Source organism: Amborella trichopoda, chromosome 11 (genome assembly GCF_054954075.1).
Source record: "Amborella trichopoda isolate Santa Cruz 75 chromosome 11, AtrichopodaSantaCruz75HAP2 v2.0, whole genome shotgun sequence".
In the NCBI taxonomy this organism is placed as follows: Eukaryota; Viridiplantae; Streptophyta; class Magnoliopsida; order Amborellales; family Amborellaceae; genus Amborella; species Amborella trichopoda.
The window spans coordinates 12,660,406-12,686,100 of NC_142346.1; the positions used below are offsets into that span (position 1 = coordinate 12,660,406).

At 33.6% G+C, this 25,695-nt stretch overlaps 1 long non-coding RNA gene across 5 annotated transcripts; it reads left to right on the top strand.

The window, feature by feature from the left end:
• Window positions 1-1,812: 1,812 nt before the first annotated feature.
• Window positions 1,813-19,411, top strand: LOC110006633 (uncharacterized). Of its 5 annotated transcripts, none has more exons than XR_016044318.1 (3): window positions 1,813-2,107; window positions 4,658-4,717; window positions 18,445-19,411. It is a non-coding gene; the product is annotated as an uncharacterized LOC110006633 (long non-coding RNA). The 5 variants fall into 5 exon arrangements; XR_016044320.1 differs by having other exon boundaries at window positions 1,816-2,057; XR_016044321.1 differs by lacking the exon at window positions 18,445-19,411 and adding an exon at window positions 16,569-16,704 and having other exon boundaries at window positions 1,818-2,107.
• The last annotated feature ends 6,284 nt before the right edge of the window (window positions 19,412-25,695 follow it).

The window sequence follows — 25,695 nt, forward strand, 5'->3', positions numbered from 1 at the left end:
AAAGCAAAAAAGTACAGAAAGGGATCAACTTCAGGTTGAATCTTGGTCGTTAAATTTGCACAGCAGATATTAAGAAGGAAATGTATACAATAAGGCCATTTACTTTCGCTATAAGGATGTCACGATCGTTATTGACCACTGGATGTGAAATCTAGTGGTTCGAGAAGTTCACTGAAGGAGCACAAGTATAGAATGAAATTTCTCAAAACTTGTAATACACTTTAACCTGTCAGGTTTCACATCCAATAGCTTATAATAATGTGACCTTGTATCAAGATTCGCCTCACATAAGGCATGGTCCTTGAAAGAGTAGAATGACGGACCAGGATTTATATTCCCGACTTCAAATAGTTAAGAAAAAGACTACGATGATGATGATGATAATTATATCAAGAGTGAATGGTCATGTCATATGCAATCCCTTATAAAAATAAGCCTCATTTCCCTGTTGTTTAGTCCAACATCCACGTTTCACCAATAGAAAATTGTTTCATGCGGGTTGGACCGCATTTCTACATATGTGATCCAAAAAGTGTAAAGCATCCATCTTAAGAATGGATGGAAGTAGGTATTCTATCTAAAAACAATAAAAACTAACAGTCAAAATGTTTTCTTACTAGAGTTATTATTTCTAGTTTTTAATTTTTTTTTTTTTTTTGGATTGTAGACAATGAGACCACTTACCTTTGGTACAGGAAGGTCATAATTAATTGCAATCATTCGATATGAAATTTGATACCTTAAGTGTGTCACGAAGTTTGAGAAACATTCTTTTGAACTTTGAGCTTGGTCAATGAAATAAATGTAGCCACCCAATTTCAAATCCAATGGTTAATATTAATTGTGACCACCTGGTACCAAAGGTAAATGGTCTCATTATATACTTTCCCTTTTTCATATTTATGATCTTCACGTTAGGGATTACATGGCTTTAAAAATTAGAGAAAATTACATACATAGCCGTTATATTTGACGTTATTACGGATGTACCAAAATTTTTTCGTTATTATATGTCTATCCATTTTTTACCTTTGATAACATAATTTTTTAAAAAAGGCGACTTTATCTTTTTTCGGGTGTTCAACATCCGAATTGAAGGGTTTTTCATATGCTCAACATCCGAAAATAGCCTGAAAGTTTAACGTTCATATTTTGCAGTCAACATCCGAAAATGTGCTATTTTCTGATGTTCTATTTTCGGATGTCCAACATCCGAAAATATGACATTTTCGGATGTTCAACATCCGAAAATATGACTGCGAACGATAAACTTTCGGCTATTTTTGGATGTTGAACGTCCAAAAAACCCTTCAATTCGGATGTTGAACGCCCGAAAAAAGGTAAAGTCATCTTTTTAAAAAAATTGTGTTATGAAAGATAAAAAACAGAGTAGACATATAATAATAGAAACTGTTCGATACATCTGTAATAACGTAAAATATAACTGATATATGTGTAAAAATTAAGTCCAAAAATCCATCTCAAAAATAAATTTATTAATAGGCCCTCAATTCTACACATGTGGGCATGGCCGCATAGGAACCGGGTCCTTCTCCATAGAAACCGGGTCCTTCTCCAATGTTTGCCACTTGTTTCCGTTAACTACTCCAGTTTAACGCCCACGCCCATTGCAGTGATATAACGTCCGTTACCTCTTCAAACGTCTACCCCTTCCGTAATGCCTGTTTGTGGACCTGGAGATGTTCTAACGGCCGTGATCCCCTGACCGTTAGGGCAAGGCGCGGAAAGATAAGCCGATATCGAATTTTCTCAGATTTCGGCGAAAATTTAAAACTACGGCTGAGTATTTGATTTGAGTTTGAGACGAGGACCAAAATCGTTCAGTTACTTAAAACTGTATTTCGCCATTTTCCCTGCTCGAAGCGAAACCCTAATTTTTGAACGGCTGACCTACCGGCATGAAGGAATTATGTTTAAGCGTTAAATTTTAACCAAAAAATTCCCATTTTTTCCATGAACAATTTCTTCATCTCTGCTTTGCCTCTTGTTTGAAACCCTAATTACGAGAGCCCGATTTCCTCCATAAAATTTCTCAGGTAAACCTAATTCCTTGATCCGGAATATTTATTGAGCCAGTGGTAATCAGGTACTTTCTCTCTATTCATTTGTAGATATTGATAATTATCTCTTGTGTGCTATTCTTTTGGAGAATTTCATGAGTTTGAAGAGTGAGAAATGGAAAATGATGGGCCATTGCTTGGTTGATACAACATCTGAATCATGAAAAACTTAATAAATGAATAAGTAACGGAAACCATGAATTGCGCTGTTTGGTAAATTAATTTTGTTGATTTATGGATAGGATATGGAAAACCAGCGGGGGATTAAGAATGTTGGGGAATTATCAGAAATTTGCATCATTGTTATGGTATAAGATGATAGTTTGTTACTGGTTATTGGTGGCATGTTTTCATCCAGGTTTCATTCTTCTTCAAAGTGTGATGTATGTAGAGTAAAATGCAGATCTCTTTGTCAATTTTGATGATGAAGATTATTTCCAGCTCACTTTGGAGCATGCAGATGGTTTCTTAAAGCTCAAGTTAACTGTTTGTGACATAATTATTAAACATAATAGTTAGATTATTAAATGAAATATGTTAAAAAGAGTTGCTCTGACCTCTCAAAAAGTAGGAACCAGAGTCTAGACTCTTTGTATGAGTTTTTATTTCTTAAAATTACATGCTGCTGGTTCAAAACATTGAATCCATTTAGTACCATTCATTCTTTTCTTGTAAGTTTGCTTATACAACTCATGGAATATGTAAAAAATTACGAGTATGTTAGAAATTTCTTTGTTGTTTTGATATACAACAGAAAGAAAAGGAAAATTATTACTTTGTTTTTATTGTTTATGGGTGATGGTGTTCTTCTCATTTTGTGTAATTAAAGGTTCGTGTTGAATTTGCAACTTGACTGCTTATTGGACACTAATACCCTTTCATATTTCTAATCATGTGCAACTTTACATAGTTTCTAGTTCTAAATTATCTTGTCCAATATGTGTCGTTCATCTTTTATCGAATACTCCATTTTGTGCTAGTTCCTTCGTGCTACAGTTATGGATTGTGGGTGTGCTTTCTTGAATGTTCTTGGATTTTCCGTCCTATGTCAATTCTGGATTATTTTCTTTTATTACATTAATGCATCGGTATTTTTCTTTTTATAGTCAGTATGACTATGTGCCACATAGATAATGTCTATGTACGTCACAAATAGAATATGGTGACACACCATTCATCGAATTTGATCTTGAATATGGTTCTAAGTGGGGGCGGCCGGTTTTGGATTTATTTTAAGGAGTTTCTACCACTAGGTAATTCCCATTATTTGTTGTTGATATGATTGATTGAACTCTTACCTGCTGCACTACAAGTCATTATGTCGCCATTACGTGATTTTGGGAATTTAAATGAACTTTACTCCATATCTGGTGATTTGAGAGATGCCTTAAAAGTACTGTAGAAAATTGTACAATTTGTATGATATCCAGTGTCTATGACAAAAATCAAGGAGCTGTTCAACAATTTTTATCCTTGAGAGACGAGTACATCATTTTTGGTCAATCTTAATATTAAAACCACCCTACTCCATATCCATGTTTCCGTTCCCATCGACCTCCTTCCCAATGACCCCCTTCAAATTATATTGTCATTACATGGCATTTTCGTCCACCATTGCTTCCCATCTGACTGCTGAAAATGGCCCTACCTGGTCTTCCAATATCCCAACTACCCTCTATCACACTTTGAACCCATGCCAGCTACCCTCCCTCATTATATAAACATGATTTTTAAAGGCTCTTAGTTATTTTCTGTATATTCTTTGGACACTCTTCCTTTCTTGTTCATAAAATGAGCGTGGTTTTCTGTTATTAGAGATCACTCCTTACAGTGTATTTAAGCAAATGAATCTCTGGAGCTGTTTTCAAAGCATCCCATTTTCCAATCCCCCTTGAATTTAGTAGAGTGATATTTCCTTGTGCAGCTGATCTCTTCAGGAATTTTATTATATCACTGCATATCCCATGATCCCTTCTCTTATCTTCCTGGGAAAGAAAGAATTTGTACTTTGGGCTTGCAAAAGTGTTTCTTTTACTGTTGTTCTTCTGGTGGTTATGCTTTGGGATGTAATTTGTACAAATGCAATGCCCAAAGTGGTGAGAGCTGGGTTGATTTAATATGAAGTGCTGTGTTATGTAGTTATCAGTGAGATATATCATGTTTATATGATTGTGGCTGATTTTCACTTTTTTTCTTCTAACTAAATGACTTCATTTTTCTTATAAAGTTTTTTTTTTGTTGCTGTTATATACTGTTATATATGATGCTTACAACTATAATATGTATAAACGTTGGCATTTTGGATGCATTTGATATATCTTGTAATTCATTCTTGTGTCTTGAGTTGCTTCTTTTTTGGCTGCTAATAGCCTCTCAGTACTTCAGGGTTCAATTCTGTTTTTCACTCCTTTTTTTCCAAAGATCATTTCTACAACTTGAGTTGACATTTTAAGAGTTTGTAAGTGGTCCTTTCTGTGAGCTTTAAGACTGTAGCTTTCTTGGTGGGCTTTGTAAGTGAATCACATAATAGGTTTCTAGTAGATTACCTTCTGACGTCTGGTAGTTGAATGTAATAGGCTTGGCCATCTTTTGCTGCATGCCATTGGCATCATCAAGTGGGGGTGTCTCTGACACAGGTATGATATCCACATACAAGTGGCAATTATATCACATAAATATACGTCATATTTACCATATCTTGATCTGCATCGGCTTTTTGGGGGGATCCGGCTTTTGCTCATGTAATGGAAGTGCCCTCCAATCTTTTAGCTACCTCAAAGTGAAAAGTTCTTCTAAACTAACAGTCATAGAGCTCTTGGAATAAGTTAGAAACAATTGATTAAAAACTTTAATGTACTAGCTACGGTTTACGATGTTTTCTTTCACTAATCTGTATCAAAGATAAGTTTGGAGGGAGATTTATTTAAATCTTTTATTCATACTGAACTTTCTGACATTAAGCATTGTTGGAAAAGTTTCATGGTCATGGTCTTTAATGCAAGGAAGATTACTAAATTCTATCTATGAATTGTTTATCCATCTTCTAACATATATTGAATAAGTTTGACTGCTTTTGGGTAGAAACCCTACTTTTCCATTTTTTATTTGATTTAAAGCTAGGGATATTTGTTTTCTGTGATTTCTCTGCAGTGGAATTGTTAAACAAGAGAGAAATTTTGGTAAAGTTCATGGAGACTCAAAGATTTCTTCTTCGCACTACTACTTATTTTTGTTTTTTCTCACATGAAATTGTTTTTATGTGTGTTTGTTGATTGGATATCATTCCACTCAACTGTAAAGGATTTACATTTTAGGAATTCTGTATCTTGCATGCCTGGGTTATCTTGGTAGTCGAAGTATGTTTCTTATCTATAGTGAAATATATAGGACCCCTATCAATGCCTTTCAATTTTTACGTCCAAATTTTTCAAAAGTTTCTAAAATAGGCTTTCTCAAAAACTTGTACAGTTTGATAAAGGGCTTCGCCACCTCAAACATCCACACCCCTCTCTTTATGCCACACGCACCTCATGTTTTCTTCTCTCTTGGAAAAACTACTTGGTTCTCTCTCTAAAATTTGCTCTCCTATAAAAAACCTTAAAAACTCTCTTATTGACTGGTTGTCTCCTAGTTTTGAAGTTGGAGAGATGACAGTGGAGGCAGACACACTAGAGAGGGATGGGGTTCATAAATTTAATTTTGTTCTCTCCAAGTTTTGAAGTTTCTTTTAGTAAGACATATTAGAAAGATATGGGGTTCATAAATTTGAACTTGTTATGTCCAAGTTTTGAAGTTTATTTCAGTAGATCTTGATAGTGTATTAAGCCAAGTCCAAGTGGCACAAATTAAAATTTTTTTCTCAATACAATAAACATTACTTCAATTACATGAATCTTATATCAGTATATACAATTTCAAGGGCTGAGAATTTACCCATTCCAGATCCGAAACCCGATATTTGGATCCTATTTCAGATTCGATTATGAATCCAAGTTTTGGATTTGGATCCAAAATCGAGATCCGAATGGTAATTCGGGTCAGATCCAGGTATAGGTGGATCCGATACAGAATCCACCCAATTTTTTAAAATAATATATATGATTTTATATATAGAGTAATGATCCTATAGGACCCTCCCCCACCCATGTGTGTAGGACCGCAAAGGATCACCATTCAGTTTGGCACGGATCTCTAGAAAAGTTATCACATGGGTGTGGGACTTGATTTTTTTAGAAATCCGTGTCAAATTTAATGGTGAACCTTTGGGGTCCTACACACATGGGTGGGGGAGAGTCCTATAGGATAATTTCTCATATATATATATATATATATATATATATATATATATATAATATAATATAATTATTTTAACTTTTATAATTATATTTTAAGTTTATATTATACAAAATTGAAATTGATCTGGATCCTATATATAGTTTCGGATTCAAAGCCAGATCTGAATATTTTGGATCAGATCCAGATCGGGATCTGATGAATACTTTTTGGATCTGGATTCGGATCTTGGTGGATCCAAACCAGATCTGAAGAATTCTCATCCTTAACATTTTCTAGCCACTAAACTTGGCTTTTCTTACACTAAAAATGAAGATTGCAACTCTAATTGGTCCCTTGACAAAGCCCAAACACACAATACACCAATAAGTTTGATTAAACACATGATAATACTCAAGTACTTAGAAATACAACATACAAATTACATTGCTAAATTATACATTAATTTGGAATTTCATCAAACGCTCTAAATTCAATCTCCTCCTCCACCAAAGATAAACATTATAAGTGCATAATTGATTTGATCATAGGAAGCTGTATAACGTGCTCATTTTTCCCTGGTTTACAGTCAAGGTCTTAGCTATATACTGTGGGATGGCTTCTAGGATGGTATTAAGATGTAGGAGAATTTTACATCATCAATTTAGGAAGCAATTAAGTATTAAATCACCTACCCTTTTGTGGAAAATTTCAATATATGAGAGGGCTTAAGAATTAGGATCCAAAATGAGGGAGAAACATGGGAGAATATAAGGATGAAATTGTTTAAATTTTCAATTCAACCTACCAAAGAGGATGATCTTAAGGCACATTTGGTTTGTGCATAAATGTTTTTTAGAAAATATTTTAATGTGAAATTTGTGATTGATACGTTTGTTTGGTGCGTAATGCATATGCGAATAAATCCCATGGTAAAAACTTTTACCATGAAATGGTCTAATTCATGGTAAAATAAAACCTCACCTCTTGAGATGGGGAAGCATTCCCCATGCTTTTATTTTCACACACGAACCCACTTTTCACTATTCACTATTTATTATGTAATATACAATATATAAATAGCATTTTTATAAATAATATATTATTTTATATTATACTGTATTATATAACATTAGATAATATATATTAGTATAATAAATATTATAATATAATACATAATTTTAGAACTATTGTTATAATATAATATAAAGCATATATACTATATAATATAAGAAAAAGTTTATAAAAGATTGCAACTTGAAAATGTAGAATTAAAGATGCACCTCAAAAATCCATCGAAAAATGTTGTTTTAATGTTGAAACCCCTCTAATTGATCATATCAACATCAAGATGTATGAATATACAAACACCAAATTATTTTGAGTTCTTGAAATAGTGCATCTTGCAGCACATTATCTAGACTGTCCATTTTCAAGATTTTCTTATGTTTATAGATCTACTTGAGTTTAACTATTTTTGGAGTTTAAAATTTTATAATTATGAAAATAGATTTTGAGATAATCTTAAGAATTTTTTACATCAAAATTAAGTATTATGTTACAATTTAGAGGTGCATCTTAATTGGATTGTTTAAGGTTGCAACCTTATAGAAACCACGCCCTATAATATAATATTATCTAATATCATGTTATATAATATTATACTATATATTAATTTATATATTACATTATATTATTGTATTTATGATGGATCAGGATTTGTGTAGCTGTTCCCAATTAATTAGAAAATGGCTATGATGATATTATATTATGTATTATATAATATAAATATAATAATATATTATGTACTATTAATATATTTATATTATATTATATTATATTATATTTTAATAAAGAACAAGATCTATTTCAGGAGTCTGGAATACAACGCAGCAAAACTACTCCACAATTAAAAAGGAAATTTTAGCCATTGTAAAAACCTTATAAAAATTTCAAAGTGATGGCCTCCAAATCATATCAAAGAATCAACAACAATATCTCCTCAAGTCCTGTAAATAGAGTCATGGATATTCTGGCGAATCCAAGAGGGTTAGCTATCCCAAACTCATCTGCTCCTAAAATAATCGAGACAGATGCCTCTGAGGGGGGATATGGTGCAATAGTAAAACAAAAAACTTAAAATAAAGAACAATGAATTAGATTTACTTTAGGATTTTGGAATCCTACTCAACAGAACTATTCTACAATAAAAAAAAAAAGAAGAAATTTTAGCCATAGTAAAAACCTTGTTAAAATTCCAAAGTGATATTATAAATAAAAAATTCATACTTAGAATAGATTGTAAATCTGCCAATCTTCTAGAAGGCATAGGCGGCCGCCTAGGCAATGAGGGTTCTAGGCCGCCTAGGTGGGCACCTAGACCCCAAGGCGGCTTGTGTTGTCTTTTTTTTTTTTTTTTAAGTTGGATCCCCACAACTCCCCCTATTTTATTGTATTTATTATATAATAATAATAATTACGAATTAATACTATTTTTTTGCTTTGCCAATGAATTAATTAATTTAACATGCAAAAAGCATTTTTGAGAAATTAATAATTAGGAATTAATACTATCTTTTGGTTTACCAAAAAATTAAAAAATATTGTTGCATGCTAAAATATTTTTCGATAAACAATAATTACAAATTAATATTATCTTTTGGTTTACCAATAAATTGATAATTACTGCTACATGCAAAAATTATTTTTGATAAATTAATAATTACGAATTAATACTATCTTTTGGTTTATCAATAACTTAATAATTACTGTTACATGAAAAAAGCATTTTTGAGAAATTAGTAATTACAAATTAATATTATTTTTTGGTTTACTAATAAATTAATAATTACTGTTACATGCAAAAAGTATTTTTGAGAAATTAATAATTACGAATTAATACTATCTTATGGTTTATCAATAATTACTATCATATGCAAAAAGCATTTTCGATAAACTAATAATTATGAATTAATACTATTTTTTGGTTTATCAATAAATTAATAATTACTGTTACATGTAAAAAGTATTTCGACATATTAATAATTACGAATTAATATTATTTTTTGGCTTACCAATAAATTTATAATTACTGTCATATGCAACAAGCATTTTCGATAAATTAATAAATACAAATTAATAAATTAATAATTATGAATTAATAAATTAATAATTATGAATTAATAAATTAATAATTACGAATTAATAAATTAATAATTACGAATTAATTATCATATTTTCAAGACGGTGCCTAGGCACCCCCGCCTTTTACACCACCTAGGCCAGCGCCTAGAGGATTTCGCCTAATACTACCCATCTTACCCATGCATAGTCATTTTTTGAAAAAGTCCACCTAGGTGGCCTAGCGGCTGACTTATCGAACATTGAAATCTGCTAAAGAAGTTTTAGAAAAAATGTCAAAAGCCTTGCCTTTAAACAAATATTTACTAGATGGCAAGCTATTCTATTCATCTTTGAATTTGATATAGAATTTATAAAAGGAGATTCTAATTCCCTTCCTGACTTTTTAACACGACAATATTTGCAGTAAAAAGATGACCAACTGAACTCATTATAGAACTCATCACAACACATCTTCCACCCTGTGGGAAGGAGTCCTGTGAGTCCTGCAAACTCAAGCGAATCCAATAGGATTTGCTATTCTTATGAAAAATTCTCGACTCTCAAAATAATACCTTTAGAAGAACCAGATATAAGTTCAAGCTTATCAGCACAAAATATTGCGACTAAATATTTTGGTTCTACTTTTAAATTTCCCATTAAAACCATCGGAAAAGGCTGGTATTATTATAAAAGAATTACTATGGATTCAAAAAGTTGTTTTATTAAAAATAACGATGATATAACAAAGAATATGCCTATTCTCAACTCATCATACAGAATAATCAGCTTTGAAGATTTTGGCATAAGTCCCTTTTATTATAAAAGGTTCTTTGAAACTGCTCTAGCAAATTAAAGGTATATAATAATTATTCGTATTATGACTATTTAGATGCTTGGGAAAACATCTTTTACATACAAAATTATAGATCTGGATGTACATGGTGGATAATCTTTTTTGATAATTTCAATCAATATGTCCCAAATTGGTTTATTAATTAGTGAGAAAATTTTGGTATGAATCTGGATGTTATGCCACCACAATTAAATGAACATTTATCTTCCAGTAACTTTACGAGCACTTCTGACATATTATATTTTATTACTCAAAAACAAATTCCGTGGATATTAAGATGGAAATATATTATTAAAAATATCAATGAATTACCTACTCTTGCAAGGCTTGTAGAAGGAAGAGCATATGAAAAACTGAAGAAGATAACCTTGAGGAAGCTGACTCCTGGCTAAACAATGAAGATATGGATAATTCTCCCTCTTCTCCTGCAAAAATGCTAGATGTAAAGAACTATCAAGGAAGAGAAGGATGGGACGATTGACAAGACAAAATGTAGCATCGAAAGTAATTTCGTCATTTAAAAATAAAAAGCAAACCCCTTTATTGTATGATAAAGCAAAACTATCACTGTACATCACTGTAGCCGTTCACTGTAACTATCACTTACCTTACTGTAGCAGGTCACTGTAGCTGTCACTTGTACATAACTGTGGCAAATCACTGTAGTTATCATTGTAAAGTTACAACTGTAGCTGCCACTGTACATAATTGTAGCAAATCACTGTAGTTATCATTGTAAAGTCACAACTGTAGCTGTCACTGTACATAATTGGTAGCAAATCACTGTAGTTATCATTTTAAAGTCACCACTGTAGCCATCATGAGACATCATTGTTATTATCTAGCCAGTTGTCTTTCGAAAGAAGATTCGTTTTTACTCAAAAGTTAAATCGCTCCAGATGTTTCGATTCCTTCTTATCCAAGAAAGACCTTCTTCTCCAGCTATAAAAGGAAGAGACCTTCTCATCTCCTGGGCATTTGAAGTTTGACCCCTTTCTTGCTCTCTTATTTTTTTGCTCTCTTGATCTCTTAACTCCTTGGCTTCTCTGTCATCCTTTTTATAAAATATTTTTTAAAAATTTGTAATATTATCCAAGTAACCGACAGTGGAGATGTGCACTTTTATGTGATCGTCACATACCAGTGAAGCTGAAGGGCAAGTTCTATAGGACAACTGTGAGAACAACTTTGCTCTATGTAGTATTGGGCGAACAAAAACAACATACCCATAAAATGAGTGTAGCGGAGATGAGGATGTTGAGATGGATAAGTGGCAAGACAAGAAGAGATAGAATTTGAGATGATTCAAGTGTGGCACTAATAGGTGATAAGATGATATAGAGTAAACTTAGGTGGTCTGGCCATGTATGGTGCCGACCAAGTACAACACCTGCTAGGAGGTGCGAGTTAGTTCAAGTGGAAGGATTGAAAAGGACAAGGGGTAGGCCCAAAAGGACGTGGTTGGTAGTCCGAAAAGATATGGGGACTTATGACCTCACTGAGGGTATGGCTTTTAATAGAGCAGAATGGAAGAGCAAGATTCGTGTAGCCGACCCCAATTAATTGGGAAAAGGCTATAATGATGATGATACATAATTACCCGAATCTCTTTGCCGACTCCGCAATTCTGGTTCAGAAACCCGATTTGGCGATTTCGTTTTGGAATCTTCTTCAAAACCATTTCTCAGAACCAAGGAATCTCGATTCGTTAATTTATGAATCTCGTTTCAGTGCATCTTTAGAATCTTGAACCCATTATTTTTGGAAAGTCGTTCCCAAATATATCGAATCTTGAGTCCACATCGAGTGATACATGATTCCATATGTAATGAATCTCGTTTCGTTAGGGTTTTGAATATAGAATCTATCAAGTATAGTACGTCGGTTCGTAGGAGTAGGGAAGTGTGATTCAATCAATATGGAATCTTGCTTCGACCTTCATGAAGTGGCGGAAGCTTCTTGCAGCAGCGTGAAAGGACGGAGCAAGGAACAAATTGTAGCCCCCCTTCCCCTCTCCTTCTTCTTCTTCTTCTTCTTCTCTCTCTCACCCCGCCCCCATGCCTTCTACCCCTCGGTCCCCATAAATGTTCCCATCATTAACTGAAAGCTATATATGAAGTATTGTATTGTTTAGTTTTTTATTACACAATATATTAGTTCTAACTACCATTTGACATCAAAATCTCTCTCTTTATCTACATTGCTTTTTATTCATGCAATATGTATTCATATGTGTCCTTGATGTTTAGAGTTTAGACTTATTTTCTCCTCTACTATTATTGTAAAATGCGAATATAAGGAAAAAAATTAACTAAGGAAATAAAATATAATAGATTTAACAAAAAAAAATAGAAAATAGAAAAAAACAAATTCAAAATATATATTGTCCAATGTTTATGATGGTTGTGCACTTTCTAAAGGAAAATGGAGTAGAAATCTTCCTTCGAATGCTTCTAATGGTAGCATGGTTTCATATTTGTAGTTGTGCTACTCTGGATGGCTTTTACTTTAAATATAACTGGTAAGTAAGACACATACAAACAAAACCATGGCGTAGACATAATCCTATTATTCCTTTATAATAATGAAATTAAAATCACAATTTAGAAATATATATCTTTTGTATATAATTTTCCTAGTAGGTTATTTGACGCTAAGTTTCAACGCAATCACTTTAAAATTTGGGAACCCTTCTAATAAGAGACATCTGATATAGGTTTTAAAGTTGATAAGGCTCAAGATGTGTATGGGGTTTCCTACTCCATAAAATTGAAATCTTGATTCTTGGTAGGGGTCAAACGCATTCCATACTATTGTAATTCTCAATATCAAACTAGCATGGATCTCTGATCCATATACACAAAAAACTCGATTCCAAATATGTCGGAATCACGATTTTAAACTGCAAACATATTTTGTTCTCTATATGTTAGAAACTCGATTCCATAGATGTCGGAATCTCGATTCCACATCAATGAATCTTGACTCCTCGAGTGTCAATTCCAGGGGGATTGGAATCTTGATTCCAAGGAGGCTCGAATCTCAATTCGAGATGTGGAGGAACCTTGAATCTATTTTAATCGATACATGATTTCAGGAAATTAGGAATCTCATTCCCAGCAACTCCTATTGTACAGATGTCGATTCCTAAAACAGGAATCTTCTAAGAGGCCGCGATTCGGATTCCTAAAACGATTCGGGTTCCCAGGAATTTTCAACAACTATGTGATGATCCAAGTCATCAATAGAAATACTACTTCTTGATAGTTCTTCAAAATTAGCCATTTCTTAATAAGTCTAGAGTACTGTGTCTCGCGTAGCTTATCTTACTACGTCTTATTGTGCTAAGAAGTTCTCAATGTAAAGGAGCCAAAAAAAAAAACCCCCAAGAAACGCCAATCTTCGACTAAAAGGGTATAAAAGTTCCAATGTCATTGATAACCTTTTAGCTTATAGGTTGGCCTCAGTAAGCTTACGAGTTGGTCTCTTCTAGATCTTACAAAGTTATAGATAAGTTTGAAAACCATTCAAAGCAAGAAATAAAGCAATGACTTGGCTTTGATCCCATTTTGTACAAGACCATAAAAACACAAATAAATCCTAAATTACATAAGAAATAAATAACAGAGCGGAAATAACATACATACTTCAATAGATCAAACTGGAACTTATGAAAAGATACATACCAGAATTTTACAAACAGCCTTCAAAGCCTTACAAACAACGCAAATCTAAGTTGATACTTTGTACATGATAATTACAATATTTACTCAGAGAAAAATATAGAAAGGATGAGAGAAAAACCAGGGAGCTAAGAGAGCAAGAGAGAAAAAAAGTAAGAGAGCAAGAGAGGGGGCAAACTTTGAATGGCGATTCCTTTTATAGCCAGAGAAGGAGGATTTTCTAGGATAAAAATGAATTGAAACAGCTGGAGCGACTGACTTTTGAGAAGAAACAAATCTTCTTTTGAAGGATAGCTGGCTTGGTAATAACAGTGATGTAGGTTACTTTACAGTGATAGCTACAACGACTTGCTACAATATTATATAGTGATAACTGTAGTGACCTTCTACATTAAGGTACAATGATAGTTACAGTTACCTACTACAGTAATGTACACTGATAATTTTGCTTTATTATACAATAGTGGAGTTTGTTTTTTATTTTTAAATGACAAAATTACTTTCGGTGATGCCTTTAGTCTCGTCAATCGTCACTTCCTTCTCTTCCTTAATAGTTATCTGAATCTAGCGTTTTTGCAGGAGAAGAGGGAGAAGGATCCATATCTTTAGTGTATAGCTAGGAATCAGCTTCCTCTAGGCTATCTTCAATAATTTTCTCAAAATTTGTTTTTTTCATAGACTCTTCCTTCTACGAGCTTTGCAAGAGTTGGTAATTTATAAATATTTTTAATAATATATTTCCATCGTAATATTTACAGTGATACCATCTTTGCAAATTTGAGCATTTGACACTTTATATTTGATTTTTAATTTATTCAAATAAGCAGTGTAAAGTTTTTTATCATTTTTTTCAAAATATTGTGGCAGCACTAATTCTTCTTTGCAGTTTAAATCAGCACCTAAGTCCATTAGAGCTATTTCTGTTTTTTCATTAATTTCTTCTTTTATAGAGGTGTAACTTTCTTCTAGATTTTTTAATCTTTCTTTTAAAGTTCTAATTTCTTCCTGAGTTTCATTTCTCTCTCTTTTGAAATCAGTTATTGTTATATCTTCTCTTAAGGGTTTCCTAGTTTTGGCTTCTTTTGTTATTTTATTTAAATCATAAACAGGAGGTGTTAGGTCAATCTTTCTTTTACTTGTTTGTTTTGATTCTCAAAGTGTTCTTTTATAGAATTGTAACTTTCTTCTAAAATTTTTAATCTTTCTTTTTAAGTTCTAATTTCTTCTTGAGTTTCATTTCTCTCTCTTTTGAAATCAGTTATTGTTATATCTTCTCTTAAGGGTTTCCTAGTTCTGGCTTATTTTATTATTTTATTTAAATCATAAACAGGAGGTGTTAGGTCAATCTTTCTTTTACTTGTTTATTTTGATTCTCAAAGTGTTTTTTTAATGGTTTATGTTTAAATTCTTTATTGGTGGAGTTAGAGAGGTTTCTTGTTCTGTAGTTAAAACATTTATTGAGCAAGAACAATCTTGTTTATCAATTTCAGATTTAGTGGAAGAGGAGTAAACTACTACTTCTATTTCTAAGGATTTTTTTAAATTTTTAGTGTGTTTTTTCTTAGAAAAACATCTATTAGCATAATGATCTTTCTTTCCGCATTTATGGCATGTAGGAATTTTGTTTTGTTTTCTCATGTTATCGTTATTTTTATTTTTTCTTCTTATAACTATTTTTCTTATATTGCTAATTATTGTTATAGGATTTTCCACTTTCAAAGTACTTAACCTGGTTTATTTGTAGGATGATATAGGTTTATTCCAAATTGATAACAAAAGTTTTCTAATTATTTTGATCAGATTTACAATGGTTAAGAATCATTTGTCTTTGAGTTTGGTTTAAATAATTATAGCACCAACCTCTTAGCTGGCCAAACAATCCTGCTACTATTAAGTTAGCAATGGTCTGATCTGAATTTTTCTAAGTAAACAAGCAGTAGCATACATAGTCATATGATGTTTGGTCATGCCATCTATATTCCATTCATTGATAGAGTCACTAGAGAAAGTTTGGGTTACTATTTTTGGGGTTTCTTCAAATTGTATATCTACTGGTGAGGGACGACCATAATAGTTTTTTGTCTTAACATTTCTAGTAACATTCCTATTATTAAGAGTATTTTTTATTCAGTAAAATATTATGGTTTTATCACATCAGAGTCTGTCTGAATTTTCAGTGGATTCATCAGGAGAGTGTTCTTCAGAATATTCTGAACAAGTGTCTGGCTCAAATAAAACGTTTACTTGATTTTTGAGAGTTAATTTAGATAATCTTTAAAAGTTCTTTTATTAAATTTGACTTTTCTTGAAGATTAGTAATTAGAGTAACCAAGGGTTTTTCACCAAAGGGCAGAGGTTGTTTAATTGATTTAGGAATATTTTTCGGAGCAGTTTGTTGAAACAAATCTTTTCCTTCATTTGTAAAAATAATTTGTTTTATAGGTTGGATTGCATCTTTCATAGTTTCTAGAAAAGTTTCTATTCTTTCAGATTGAGAGCCTATAGTATGTGCATAAAGATTGGTATAATTTTGCTGCTCTATTATATCTCTAACAGGTAGTGGTCCAGAAGTATCCCTGAAGGGAATGGCTAGAGTGTTATTGGAATTGGAAAATAGTTATACTTTTATTATGAGGATGTAGCAAAAATATTTCTTCGTGTTTACTGATAATCCATTGTGTGGAGTGCAAAACCAAAGCAATGATAGATTCTTTAGAGTATTTAGTTAATTTTATCCAGTATCTATACCATTCAAAGAATGGAATATGAGTTTTGTTCGTCTTCCAGAAATTCATAGAATAACTTTTGAATTTCATCTCTTTTAGTTTTATTTAAATGTTTTTTTAAAAAACAATTATCTTTTTTCTGAGTTTTCTTTTGAGAAAAATTCAGAAATATAATATAAATATATTAGTAGCATATATTATATATATTATATTTATATCATATAATATTGTACTATATTAATTTATATATTAAATATATATTTATAATAATATAAATATATTAATGATATGCTATTAATATATTTATAATTACATAATATTATACTATACATTAATTTATACAATACATTGTTAGGAGAATTGAGATGATCACCCTATTAAAAGGATCAAAATGGGAATTCTATTGCATCTGAAAAGCAAATTGAAGCACATATGATTGTTTTTATTAAGGATCTTTTTGCACACGAGAGTGATATTGACCTACAATCGGTTGACCTTTTTCCACCTACTTTACGTCTTAATCCAAATCAGTAGAGGCAGCTCATTGAGGACGTTTCCTTATAGGAGATTATGGCTTGTATACGGACATGAACAATGAAAATACTCAGGATTTCACTGTAGAGTTTTACAAATTCAGTTGGGAGGTAATCAAGGAAGACTTTTTTGCAGCTTGAAGGGTTTCTTTAAGGACGATGAATTTTTTAGGCAAATTAACTCCACTTTCATTTGTCTCATTTCTAAGGTTAAGTTTAATTCTCAGATAGTTATGAAAGACTTTGGACCAATTGGTTTATGTAGTGTTTTGCACAAGATTATAAGCAAAATCATCTTTAATCGCCAGAGGGATGTCTTGATTTCTTTTATTGCCCTTAGACAGGCAACATTTATGAAGGGGAGACTTATTATAGATAATATTATGATGGCAAATAAGCTTATTTCTCTATTTCATAAGAACTCCAAGTAGGAATTCCAAGAAACCTAAGATGTGCTTACAACTTGACTTAAGAACCCTGTATCATGAGAATTTATACTTGCTAGGTTGCTTACCTTGGGCTTTCCAAAGCTTTTCATCTTCCTAGATTCGTATATGTATCACCACACCATAATTTTTAATGCTTCACATTGGCTCTCCAAATGGATACTTCATAGCTAGAAGGGGTCTAAGGCAAGGGAATCCACTATCACCCTATTTTCTACTAGTCATGGACTTCCTTAGTAGACAGTTGGATTGTGCAGTGTCACAAGATATGCTACCTTTGGCTTTTCCTTCTGGTTGTGATTTTGGGGTTTCTCACATTTTTTATGTTAATGATGTTATTATCTTTTGTGAAGCCTCTTGTATTGTTGTACTACTATGAAATCTATCCTTTTGAAGTTTGGAAATACTACGGGCAGAAACTGAATATTGCTCAAAGCAAAGCGTTATTCTTTGGTGTGGAGCAGAGTACAAGATGATATGATTTTGAAGGAACTTAGTTTTAGTCAAAGATCCATGCCGTTAAGATATTTGAGGCTACCTCTATTCCATAGTAATTTAAAGCACAAGCATTGTCATAGTCTAGTTGGAAATGTTATTGGTAAGATAAGGGTGTGGCAAACATTATCCTTAACTTATGCATGTTATTTATAGTTGTTGAAATTTGTACTTAATTCATCAGCTATATTTTGGATTTTATCATTATCTTACCCAAACGTACAAGTAATAGGTGGAGAGATTGCAATACAACTTTTTATGGATAGACAAAGTTGGGAATAAAGGAATTCATCTTGTGAACGGAAGGAAAACTATATGCCTCACACTGAAAGATGGACGCTTTGGGATTCGTGATATTTCAGACTTCAACATTGCAGGCATGATGAAGTTGGCATGGAGAGTCATGATTAATCCATCCTCTTTAATAGCATGTTTTTTAGGCACAGGCATTTCAAAAACTCATCTATAATGGGGAGCTTTACGAAAGAGTTCTTCGTGTGCGTAGAAGGGTATACAAATGCGCATATCTTTCTTGCAACACAATGTTTGATGAATTATTGGGGATAGCAGGTCAGTGGATTTTTGGACGGATCCGTGGTTATCAGAAATATCGATTGGGGAGTCTTATGGTAATCATATCTATATGACTCTAAGGCCTCTGGCTAAAGCAAAGGTCGTAGACTATATACAGGGTTCCCCATAGACGTTGCATCTTTTCTCTCCTACATCTAGCCCTCTATTAAAAGCATGGAACTAGGTGGAGCAGGCATGGGAGGAGGAGGTCGCATTCATAATTCCTTTAAAACCATAGTGATTTTTTGGTATGGACTCACTCTCCTAACGGGCTATTCTTGGTCAAGGACATGTAACATTTTATTTGGCGCAAGGGTTCTCCCCAACCCATCTTCAAAATGCTGTGGTCTTCAAGGTGCCCTCCTAAGGCGAAATGGTTCTCTTAGTTGACCCTCTATTACCGACTCCCTACCTCCACTCTATTGTAGTGGAGAGGGATCAACGTGGCTTATGTATGCATGCCCTTTTTGCTATTATAACAATGACAATATATGTCATCTATTGCTTTATTTGTTCTATTACAGGGGATATGAAGATAGATCGTATGGAGATGTGGTAAAATATTTATTTTTTATTCATTCATTGTATTTACATTGAGGAAATGGGTAGCCTTCAGATTCAAGTCAGATGGAGTTTTTAATATTTGGCATTCCTTTTTCTTCACGGTACTTTGGATGCTAGGAGGAGCGAAATCGTTGTATTTTTCAAGGAAATGTATCCAAGCGTGAACAGTTGATTAGGAGGATCATTGGTCATGTTTGAGAACTGGTCGATTCTAAAGCTTGGTCCTACCACATATCAAATAAGGTAATAACAAAATATCTACAAGTAACATAGCGAGCACAAGGAATCGAGTCCTCCATATCGATTGCATGGTGATTTACTCACCCTTAACACTTCAAGCTAAATATTGATGGGTCCTCCTTTCAAAATCCTGGAATATCCAGTTGTGGGGATGTCATGAGAAGGGGTGATGGTTTTCTCTTCTCTGCATTTCTTTAGAAGTGGGTGTTGACTTAGCTATCTAGATAGATTATTTTTCATTTCAGATTGAAAGTGATTCTTCCCTACTAGTGCAAGTCATAGGTTGTTGTTGCAGATCTTCATGGGGGCTTCACGCCATAGTTGCTAATTGCCAATTTAGACTCGTAAATGATTCATGGTCTATTTATCACGTTTATCGTGAGGCTAATATGGTGGCGGATGTACTCGCTAAAAAGGCTACAATTTTTTCAGAGGCTACCATTTGGTGCTTTAGGCCTTTAGATTTTATTTCACGTTCTTTACTTCATGATGTTTCACAATTGCCCTATTGTAGGGTTGTAAAATAGTGACCTATAATTTATTTTTCTTTAATCAATGAAAAGCGGGCAGGGGCCTTCTCCCCCCACTGATTTACCAAAAAAAAAAACTTAGACTACAAGGAAATGACAACTATTTTCCCTTATTAGATGCCAAATTGGATGGTTTGGGTTGAGTAATGAAGTACGAAAAAAATTTTTGGAACTTTGTGGCTATTCAATGACACTCTTACAACCACCAAGTTTGAAAATTTAGGTAACAAGAGTGATTATACCCTTTTTGTACAAAAAAATAAATGGTCTTTTTTGTATACTTCTCCATTTATTCTTTTTGTAAATTTGTATATCTACCATCGTGAATAAACAAGAAAGTTCGCGTAAATTTATTTGTACTTATATAAATTTATTTAGCACAATTTACATAACAACTTTTGTAAAATCTATTCACCTTCGTGTTTAAGACATCAAAATTTTTTTTGTAAAATCTATTCACCTTCGCGTTTAAGACATCAAAAAATTTATTCACCTTCGTATTTTAGACAATGTGAACTTTTTAACAAATTCATTCACCTACCTTAGTTATTGTTGTACAAATTTATTGACCCTTGTTTTTAAGACAACGTAAATTTTTGGTTAAAAAAGTCTTTTTTTCTTGTGTGAATTTGAGGGTTTTTTTTTTTTTTTTCTTCATTATTTTATAATTATTTGGAGTTTTGTGTCATTTTGCAGAAAAAATCTTTTTTTAAAAAAATAATTTTAATTTTAATTTTGTAGCATCGAAATTGGATTTTTTTTTTAGTTTTTTAATGTTATAGTATGAATGATAAAAGTTATATTCTATAAGTATAAATTACTAATACAAAGCTTGTAATTTATTTATATCCTAAATTACATAATGTATTAACTTTTAATAATGTGAATTATGAATTTTTTCATAATAGAAGTTATATAAAACAAAGTTTAAATTTATTCATCTTTGTATAGTAAAATAATTCTAAACTAATAAATTAAAAAAAAAAAAAAAAAAAGGGTAAATCAGTGATGGAGAAGGCCTTTTACCCGTTTTTATTAATAATAAAAAAAACTAAATATGGTTCATGATTTTGCAATCCTACAATAAGGCAATTGTGCAATATCATGCAGTAAAGAAAGATAGATAAAATCTTGTCGTCTAAAGCACCAAATTGTGGGTTCAGATAAAGTCATTGCCTTTTTAGCATGAAATATTTTCCACCGTGTTGGCCTCTTGATAAATATGTGCAATGGTTCCATACACAATTTGAAAGACTGTTGGCAATTTGCTTCCACGTTAAGAAGCGCCCATAGAGTTCTACATCAGCCACATATGACATTGACAAGCAACAAAGCGTCACTCTCGATTTGTAAGGGGAAACAATCCAATTAGATCGTTAGATCAATACTCAATTGTAAGGCATGAAATTACGCATAATTATTCGATGCAATACTAAAGGGTTTGGCAAAAGCAGCAATAAAAATCCTCATCACCTCCTATGACACCAAATATTTAGAAGACCATCTTATTTGAATTTGAAGGTGATCCAATTATTAAGCATGATCGCAATGGATGTGCCTGGAATGAATCTTTTACCATACTTCTATACAACCGATTTCCAAATACCTTGTGAGAAAACACAATGAATCAATAGATGGCATATGTTATCATCATTATTACTACAGAAGGGGCATTAGGATGCAGGGCAATCCCTTTTTGTTGAAAGAGAGAGGAAGTGGGAAGTTGGTGATGGAAGGCTAGCTAAGGAAATCACTTGACTTTAGGATCGCACTTTGAGGACCATAATGCTTTGAAAATAGGTTGAGAGAAAACCTTTCGCCAAAACAAAATCTCACACTTCCTTGACAGATAATAGCCCATTTGGAGAATGGGTCCATATTAAAAAAACGCTTTGTGGCTGCAACAGAACTGCAAAGCCTCCACCTCTTTCCATATTCCAATTAAGTACTCGGATGTAAGAGAGGGAAGGTTCCAAATCTGGGGAGAACCTTCAAGATATTCTGATACCTTAAGTTTGACAAATATCCTAAGGTCATTGTGAATATTAACACCATAATTCTCCCAAATAGACTTCTCTTATAACCATGGATTTGTTTAAAAATCCATTGGCTGTCCATTTCTTACAATCCATCTATCATTATTTTGCAAATGAGATAACCCATCTGAATAAGAACAACTCTTCTTCTTAGATCCCCATATCGATGAATCTTTGAAGTATCTGTGTTTAAAGAAATGTGCTAATAAGATGGCAGATTTGCCAAAACTCCTCATGCCAACTTCATCATACCTACAATGTTGAAATCATAAATATCACGAATCCCAAGGCCCCCATCTTTAAAAGTGAGGTAGGTAATTTTCCACTCACGAACTTTCTTCTCAAATGTGCCTGCTCATAGAATATTGTGTTGCAACTTTTGCATGTACTCTTGGGTAAGATGAAGAATAAAATCCAGAAACTAGCTGATGAGTTGAGTATCGATTTCAGCAACTACAATGTACCTGCATAAGATAAGGATAGAGCTTGCCATATCCTTATCTTGTCAATAACCTTATCAAATAAACATGACAATTATTATGCTTTAAATTGTCATGAAATAGTGGTAGGCCCAGATATCTTATCGGCAAGGATCCTTCACGAAAACCAAGTGCACGTGCCTCAAAATCAAGTGCCTTGTATCTTGCGCCACAAAACAAAAAACAAAAAAAGGCTTTGCTTTGGGCAATACTAAGTTTTTGACTTGTAGTCTTTTCAAAATTCAAAAGAATAGATTTCATTGCACAAGTAGCAATAATGAGGCTTCACATAATATAACTCTATGATCAATATAAAAAAGATGGGAAATTCCATAATCACAACCTAAAGAGAAAATCATAGGTAACATACCTTGCAACACCTCATGATCCAACTATCAATTGAAAAAAGCCGTGATTAGCAAATAAATAAGAAGGCAAATAATCCCCTTGCCTTAGGACCTTTTTGCCTCTGAAATATCATTTTGGATATCCATTATGGAGAACTGAGAAAGGAATGGTAATGCAGAGTCGAATCCAGGAAATATACAACTCCAGGAATCCTAGAGCAGTCATTCTTGCAAGTATGAAATCCCAAGGCACCTAATCATTTATACTTGTTTACCGTGAAAAATCAGAGCGATTTGCAGATGTAGATCACTCTGATCTGACACTTTAAACTGATAAAAAATGAAGGAAATAAAATGGTAAAGAGCATGGGAACAATCAAATTCAGATCAGAGAGCAGATATGCCCAGAAAGAGCAGATCTGCTCTCAGATCTATGGTGGAGCCAGCATGATCCAAACCATTTCAAAATACGATTTTTCAATAAAAAAAAATCAAAATCAGATAAAAACAAATAAATAAAATAAAATAAAGAAGAAATGAAAGGAAAATGAGTACCTAACCGGGTCGAATGGCCCGAGAGTCTTGAGCCTTCTGAGGTTCACCCGTATCAGAACCGGTTCCTCCTGCCCTTATGGGCCAGATGTCAATCAGCAAGTCTCTGGTAGATCTAGGGTGGTTGTGCCTTAGGTCTAGGTTTTTTTTTGCTTTGGGGTTAGAGTCTCAAGAAGCTAGGGCTTTCTCTCTAGTCTCAAGCCTTCCCCTCAAATGACCACATAAAGAGGCCTTATAGGGGTCAAAACTTGTTGGGAAAGATAAGCACGCGTAACAAGCAAATCCCTGGTCAAAATTCAAAATTTTGAGAGTCACGAATTTGGGCGGCACCCTCTGTGTCGCCCAAGGCTGGGCAGCACAAGTTGTGTTGCTTGGGAGGCACGCTTCGTGTTGCACACACCAATTTTTGTCAAAATTGAGATTTTTCACTTCTGGTGTGTTCCTCCGCCTCTCGTGAAGCTCTCAGAGAAAATTTGGGTCAAAACAGATTTTTTTAGTATTTTTAATGATTTTTTAGTAAAATAGGGCATTTATAGAAATCTGGGTCAAAACAGGGTTCCTACGGGGTTCTATGCAGGCAAACTGGTTCTGGGTCACAAAGTAGGTAGTGTGAACTATGGATTAGTGTTTACTAGGTTAAGTGTCGTCTTAAGGGTTCATGAAACCATAGAATTTTTCAAATTTAAAATTGGGTATCTACAGTTGTCCCTTTTTGGCACTCCCTGTCCTTCGAGGGATAGGTGAGTGGTAAAGAAGTAAACACTCTGGCATTCCCTGTTCTTCAAGGGGCAGGTGAATGTCAAAGATAAAGCAGACATGTTAAATTTTATCCTGAAGTCACGTGGTCAGGGGGCACACCAACTATCCCTCCAAGTCATTGTGCTCATCGAGCTCACCCACCTTGGGCATTTTTCCTCTTAGGTTTTCGGTGTGAGATGTCGATGAGTTACACAAGCTTGAAACTTGAGTTGGATTTTTTGGCCATGCCACGTAACTTAAGGGGTTTTGCAGTTTGAAATTTTTAACCCTGGCATTTTCTTTGATCTCCTTAGGGTTTCCTAAGGCTGTCTATAGGGAAAGGCTTTCTATAGGAAGAGATTTGTCTAGCCGAATCTGAAGTGAGAGACGAGGCAACAACGCAGCAATCGAGGCAAACGCGGTATTCATCATATACGGGTGTCCAAGCTCCTTTGTTTTAAAATACTTTTAGAAAGTAGGGGAAGATTTGAAATAGAACCCGGAGCAGGGACATACTACGATTTTAACAAAGGAATTAAAGTTTTTTAAATCACAAGACATATAGTGGAAAGTTTAAAAAGAGAAAGATATTTTGAAAAACAAGGTTGGTTAGCAGTTTTAACTCCTACAATCATAGAGCCCTCTAAGCAGTTTAATGTCATGTAGTGATGGACCATACACTCGACCCTTTTACGTCATACGGGGATAGACGTTTGAACAAGGTGGTTGTGCCTTGAACACATTGAACAGGGTGGTTGTGCCCTGAACAATATTGAACAGGGTGGTTGTGCCCTGAACAATATTGAACAGGGTGCTTGTGCCTTGAACACATCCGACATTTTACGTCATATGGGGCTAGACATTACCTGTCTCGGCTCTTTTACATCGCACGAGTTTGACGTTGAACTGGATATACCCTGTGTCATACGGGGCTAGACGTTTGAACATGGTGGTTGTGCCTTGAACACATTGAACAGGGTGATTGTGCGCAGAACACATTGAACAGGTTGGTTGTGCCCTGAACACATTGAATAAGGTGGTTGTGCCCTGAATACATCCGACATTTTACGTCATATGGGGCTAGACGTTACCTATCTCGACTCTTTAACATCACACGAGTTTGACGTTTTTCCTGTCTCGCCTCTTTATCGTCGCATGAGTTTGATGTTTTCCTGTTTCGACTGTTTAACGTCGCACGAGTTTGATGTTTTTCCTGTCTCGGCTCTTTAACGTCGCACGAGTTTGACGTTTTTCCTGTCTCGACTCTTTAACGTCGCACGAGTTTGACGTTTTTTCTATCTCGACTCTTTAACGTCGCACGAGTTTGACGTTTTTCTATTGAAACAAGGTGGTTGTGTCGTGGATCGAACTTTGGTTGGCAGTTTAGGCTCGTGCGACCGAGGAGTGTTCTCTCTTTTTAATTT